Here is a 6821-nt window from a genome sequence, read left to right as displayed (position 1 = left end):
CCTGGTGCCAGGCAGCTCCCTGCTTGGTGCTGTCTGTCTCCTGTGCTGAGTGGTTTTCTTACTGTTTGATGAGGCGTAGCTGGAGCACATCAGCCTCACCTCCTGCTGTGGCCAGGAGCCTCTGCACAGCATGGGAGGTGGCAGCTGCCATCTCCACTGGCTGACGATGTGGTCCCGTTGGTCCCCCATCCCCCACAGATGCACATCCCAATGCCAGACCCTTGCTCCTGCCTGTTCCCCAGCTCCAGTCCCTTGTGGTGTCCAGTCACTTCTCCCAGGCCCCCTGTGCTGTGGGTGCAGGAGGGGCGCTCTGCTCCCCACCGAGGTGGGGTGAGTGCTGCAGGCTAATGGCAGGCTTTTTTTTTCATTAGCTGGTATAAACACAGCTCTTTGGCAGCATCCTGCTTTTCAGAGCCCATGAAGACCATTTTTCCTTTTATCTATAATTTAGTGAAGTGTCAAGCCACAGAAGTTTTAACAATAATAAGCAGCAGAGGAAATTTATTTATTTGCTGCAAAGGTGGGTTTCATTCCAGGGATGCTTTTTTTTTTTTTCTTTACGCTTCCCTCACAAGAACTGTTGGCTGCCTCATGCAACCTCCTTTCCAGCGTGTTCAAGCCACCTTCCCTGCAAAGCTCACCACTGCAGTTCCTGCTTGGCTCAGTGGCTTTCCAGCCCCTCTCCCACGCAGGATCTGTGGGCCAACTGAACTGATAAAGGAGAAGCAAGGAAAATATAGTGAGGTGGGAGTATTCATGTGCTTGGTGAGGTGCAATGGGAGAAAAGGGAGTCATGAGTTCTCCATCTTTCACTTTCTCCTGCTGTTGTGCATTTCTTGCATCTGCTTCCCAGACCAGCCTCTGTGATGGATTTGACTGTTGAGGAAAAGCAGGGAAGAGTTGTTTTGGGATTACATGTAGCGCTTGCCTTCTGTCAGCCTATGAAGCTGCCAGTGACTACTGTAGATATAAAGTGGATCTGTGTCATACGGAAGGACCAAGGCTCCTTCCTGAGGTGCAGGAAGGCAGAGAGCAGAGCTCAGGGCTGGTCAAAGATGAGCAGGGGATGGAATGTGACTGTGGGAGGAATAAGGACCAGTCTGGAGAGAGAGGGTTGCAAGAAAGGATTGGAGCAATGAGTCATTAGGAAAGAAGGTCGGAAAGCAGGGGATGGGGTGTAGAAAAGGTGGTGGGGAAAATGGATCTGGAGAGGAGAGGGAGGGTTGACTGGGGTAGGGAAGACATGCTTGTGTGTGGGAGCTCTGAAGGGGGGGGCAAGTGTAAGGGGGAAATGGGTTTGCTAGCAAATACTTGGAAACTGTGCCTCTGAATTAACCAGAACCTTCCTCTCCCCCTTCGGTGTGGCTTTGGAGGCAATATTAGAATCTTCCTAATTATTTTTCTTGGACGAGTTTTGCGATCCTGATGATATTAATTATTCTTAAAGGTCAACAGCACTCACTTGAATCCCCTTCTGTTCTATCATGTAATCAGTTAATTAATTGGAAACCATTTAGCAGTGTCTGCCGAGAGCTTAGCCTGCCTTATGCCCTGTTGTTTTGCTGTTTCTGGGAGATATATATGTGTGTGTATATATATTCATATTTGTACCCGTTCCTTTCTTCAGAGGCTCTGCAGAGCTCTCAGTACCGTCCCAGACCATTGCAGCTTCTGGCACCCTTCCCTGAGACAGGCAAATCGGGGCTCAGGCACAGCTGTTACTTCTCTCTTTACTAACCCCCTGCAAGAGCAGCATTTGAGATTATTCAGGGTTCATTGGTTTCTGGGCATCCAAGTAGGTAGGGATTTTTTTTCACAACATAAATTTGATGCAAGAGCACTCTAACAGCTGAGAGCACAGCCCTACTTCACTTCCCTCCCTGCGGGAGGGAGCGGGAGGACCAGCTCTGTGCTTGATGTGTTGAAGTTGAGGCTCTTACGTGGACCTTGTCCAGCTCTCCCAGTGCCTGCCAGTGTGTTTGGGGTGATGTCCCAGCTGGGGTAGTACCTCCTGAGTGCCTGTCCTTGCTGCTTCAGTGTATTCAAGGGTGAGGTGGTGGGAAACACGTGGGAGCCTGGGAGGGCATGTGTTTGGGGTCTGGTGTCACCGTGTACTTGGAGATGCTGGGATGTGCCCCTTGGGCACGGCTCTCCTTCCCTCGTCATCTCCCCATGCTGTGCTTCACCGCAGCAGAGCTCTCTTCTCTTGCACAGTGGTTGGGTTTGCTCTGGGTCTGCTATAAACCCATGATGGGGAGGCACTCCCCAGTTGTCCTCTGCTCCTAGCTCAAAGAAACGTGCAATTTGAAGCAAACAGGCAGGATAAACCCAACCCCTCACTGGAGCTGTCAGCTGGCAACCTGTGTTCTCAGTCGCCACACATCTCCAATATTATTCTGTGTTCTGAAGCAGGAGAAAAGCCCAGCATACAGTTATATTCCAGGCCTAATGGATCTGAAATTACTACAGTTTGGGAGAGAAGAGATGAGGTGGGGGCAGAGCAGCCCTGAGGACATCTCAGCTGCAGGAGAGCAGCCGTGGGGAAGGGCTGTTGCCTGTTGCAGTTTATTTTATTTTCTTTGAGCAGAAGACTGGCACATTCCGTGGATGCTGCTGGACTCTGCCTGGCAGGGAAGCTGGCACACAAAGGCAAAGCAACTGCAGGGCTGACCCAGCTTTTAACCTTTCCTCGGGTCCTCCGAGAGTCCAGATGTCTTTGGAGAAGAGAAGTGGAAACTGCGCACAACAAGGGAGAGAGGAGTGTAGTCCAGAGGGCCAGATCCCTGCATCTGCTCTGCCTCGAAGCACAGGGGACGATATTACCCACATCTGGTGATGGCTTCCCATCTGTACCGTGCGCTGAACCAAAACTGTGAGCAACAATACGCTCTGAGGCATGATTTGTCTCCAAAAAAAGCGTAATGCAGCTGGGAGATGGCTCAGAAGAGATGACTTGGAGGGTGTGGAAGCGTCATGGGCTTGGAGATGGCCTTTAAAATGGCCTTTAAAGTGTTTCGGGATGGGCTGGGATGAAGGCAGCAGCAGGAGATGGCTTGCGTCGTTGGCAAAGGCAGTGGGAGGAGAGGCGTGGGGCAGATGTGCTGCTGATGCTGCTGTGGGAGCCCTGTGCTGGAGGCGTGGTGCCTTATGCCTTCATGCTTGCTCTGCAAGTCCTGTTTTGTTAATGCTGTTGTTCCAAGAACAATGCAGGAGACCAGGCCCTTCACCTCCTTCAGCCCTGTGTCAGTGACAGTTGGGATTTTACAGATCAAGGTTGTGCAACTGAGAAATATGTCAGGGTTGGTGGTTCCTCCTCCAGCATCGTGCCTCCAGGGCCAGCGGCTATCCTGTGGGGTGGCGGGGTCCTGTCTGGTGTGTCACCGATGGCGGTCTCTTACCCTCCTCCAATGCAGGATGCTTTGAATTTAGGAAATTATTGCAAATTCTGGCTCTAGCCAGAACAAGAAGTAATATGGGGGGAATGAGATGGTCATGTGATGGGACATACTGTGTGACAGACACAAGGCAGGGAACAGTACCCAAAGAGTTTGTTCCTCTGCCCAAATTTACACAGGAATATTGAACCCCAGAGGCTTTTTTATTCTGCTCTGTTTGGGGTCAGTAAAGACTTGGTCATTGCGAAAGGGTTGCTCAAGGAGCAGAACTGAACTGTAGGTAATGTCAGACCACGGCTGGAGGACCTCTAAGCTGTCTTACTCCTCCATAGCACCAATACTTGTGTCCTGGTGCTGAGCCCAGACAGGGAGCACAAATGAGAGAACTGTTGGCAGCTATGAAATCTCAAGCTGACCAATTTAACACCACGTCCCATTCTGCTAACTCTGCTTTCTGGGCATGAGAGGCTTGGCATCACTCGGTGGTTTTGCAGGCTCTATCTCGAGCGCATCCTGCTGCGGCTTTGTGCTGAGCTATCGGAGATTTCCGTTGAAGTGTAATATTTGCAGAGCCTGATTTGTGGGGAGGCCTGTGCTGCCACAGCTTCTGGGACTTGCTGGAGTAATTTTAGCACGTTCGTTAAGGGAGGACAGTACATTTTTTTCCCTTAATGAGCAAAGCTGCTTACTAAACAGGAAAGGGAGGGCAGGGCGGGCGATAGGGAGCGTAACATTGCTTTTAGAGGTCACTGGAGTTATCTGGCAGGGATGAGCTAGCCCAGAGTGACTTTCCAGCACTTCTCTGGTTCAAACCCAAAAGCTTTAGCAGCTTAACTGCTGCAGAAATTAAGCCTGGATGGAGCTAACCCTATCCCGACAGCAGCATGTGATGCAGCTGACATTGCCCTCTCCTGTGGCCACCAGCACCTGGCCAAGGCTGCATCAAGCTGTGCACAGAGCACAGGGGATATCAACAGAGTCCCATGTGGTGCCACCTGGAAATCCAACACTGGGGAGCACAGCTGAGGATGTGGATCTCGCTTCTCATTTCTGCCGGGCATTCGCTCGTGCTCCCTCAACCCTAGCTGCTCTGCACAGCTAATCCTCCCTGATCAGGATTTTCAGAGTGGCACCATGTTATTAAAACGTGTGAAAAACTTCTCCCATGCAGAAGTAAATGTGTCACGTTGGCAATAAGGGCAAGCAGAGGAAGGAGATGTATGGAGGAGGGACAGGTATGGAGGGTCCCTCCCCAGCAGCAGTGTTCCTGCCATTGCATTGGCTGAACTGCATGATATAGCTTACAGTTTAATTACAGGGGCTCCTGCTTGTTGGTGTCATTAATGAGGCATCCAGCCTAATTTAGCTGAATAAAAATGGCTTTAATAGTGGAAACACTTTTGGCTGCTGGGTCATTGAGGGAAGAGGAAACATGCTGTCTCCTCTTGCACTAAAGCCCACTTGTTCTGGGCTGCAGGGATCTTGACCCTTCTCCTGTCCCTCGTCCACCCCCCTCTTTTCAAGCACAGGAGGAGGATGGATGGAGGGGAGACAGCAAGAAGCGGGACTTTACTGTCACTTGGTGATAATGTTCCACCTTTGAGGTGTGTGTAGGGTTGCTGGTGGGGATATGGTATGATGAGCAGAGCAGGAGGCTCAGGAGTATGGCTGGTGTGGCAGGAGGAGAGCAGAATGGTGCTGAGTCTGGGTCTTGAGCGGGTTGGGTGTCCAGTGCCCTTGACCTGGTCCAGATGAGCTCCATCCAACTCCCTCTCCCAAACCCCTTTCCTTTAGAACCTGCTTTGGAGGCAAAAAGGACTCTGGCAGCTATTTCAAAAGTCTGTCTCTGTGAAAAATAGCGTCTTGTGAGTGATGAAGAAAATGTCCCATGGCAAAGAAGCGGTTTGAGTGTGCTCCAGGAGCACTGGGCAGGTCCGTCCGGAGAGAGACAGGCTCCAGTTTGCTGCTGTGGAACATGCAGGGAAGGTGTTTTTCTTCCCTCCCCCTGTGTTTCCTTGACGTGTGATGTGCCGTGTTTTATTACAGGTGGAGCTGATGCACAGCCTGTTATAAAGGTTGTCTGGCACACTCCACTCCAGGACTGCTTCCGCTTCCCTGTAACTGTGCCAAATTTTAATTGCTCAGGCTGAAGTTTTCTGTGTTGGGTGTCTGCTCCTGACTGAATTAATTTTTTTTAAAATTATTTCTTTCTAGTTTCAAATGAAAACTGCTCAAATGTTTGAGGTGGTGGGTGGTAGAGGGAAAAAGAGATAGAAAATACTGGTGATGTTGTTATAGAAACTTTGTTTGGAAGCTTAGAAAGCTTGGGTTTGCTCTGGGATGTCCCCTTGCACAGGCAGAACGATTCTTGCTCCCGTTGGAGGGAAGAAGTTTTGCAAAGGATGTTTGTAAGCGTATAGAGGAGACAAGGAACAGCAGCTCTTGTTGAGACACTGGTGTTGTATGGGAGGATGTGGAGGCAGGGAAGATCATGGGAAATTTGAGCGTGGATATGGAAATTAGGGCTGGGAAGTATTTGGGAGTGGCTGGGGGGCAATGGGGGATGTGATTCAGCATACTGGGGAGAAGCAGCTGGGTGGAGGGGGAAGCCAATGGGTTGGAGAGGAAAAACTTGTCACTGCACAGCCACTGGGTTCTGGTCACTGCAAACGATGGGGATCTGGAGCTGACAACAGACTTTTGCCTTGAAACAGTGCTGGGAAGGCAGAGTGGGCAGCTGGAGCTGGGAGAGGACTAGTCCTGGCTGGGACTGCCTTGATTTCCCCCAATCCTCCCCATTTATGCTCTACAAAATACTGGGAAACATGGTGCACGCAGCCAAGTTTTGAGCATGGGGGGAACCTCTGAACCGCCGAACAGGAGTTACAGAGTGCTGGAGCTCAGGGCTTCACCTGGAGCAGTAATTTAATCTCCTCGCGTGCGTGTCCTGTGATACCGTCTCTAATTACACAATCAGACACTATCTTCCCCAGGAAACCTGCCCTATCCGGTGCATGGATGGATCTGTTCTGGGGAGAAATCAGTGCTGTGCAGGGAGGTTCTCTCCGGAGCTCTCTGTCTTTGCAGCAGAAGTCAGCAGATGTCCCCTTTGCATGTGGAAACCTAATCCTGGCATCTCTGACCTTTGGAGTTTTTTGTGACCGAAATGGTGTATTTTTAACATGTGTTTACATGTGCAGCCCCTTTCCGTCTCTGTGCTGAGATCAGGGACCTTTGCAAGGATCTTTCTGATATTTTAAAGTGTCTCTTTCCAATGAAAAACACTTTCTTCCCTGTGTGTGTCCTGGCTGATCCAAAATGGAGCTGTTGCTGTGTGTCCTCCCAACCAGCCCTGCAGAAGTTGCTGGTCGGGTCTGATGGGACACTGCCTTTGCTCTTTGGGAGCAGAGTCTCCTGCCAGATATG

The sequence above is a fragment of the Pterocles gutturalis genome, unplaced genomic scaffold (assembly GCF_000699245.1).
Source record: "Pterocles gutturalis isolate BGI_N339 unplaced genomic scaffold, ASM69924v1 scaffold660, whole genome shotgun sequence".
Lineage (NCBI taxonomy): Eukaryota > Metazoa > Chordata > Aves > Pterocliformes > Pteroclidae > Pterocles > Pterocles gutturalis.
Note: the sequence above shows the minus strand (reverse complement) of the source record.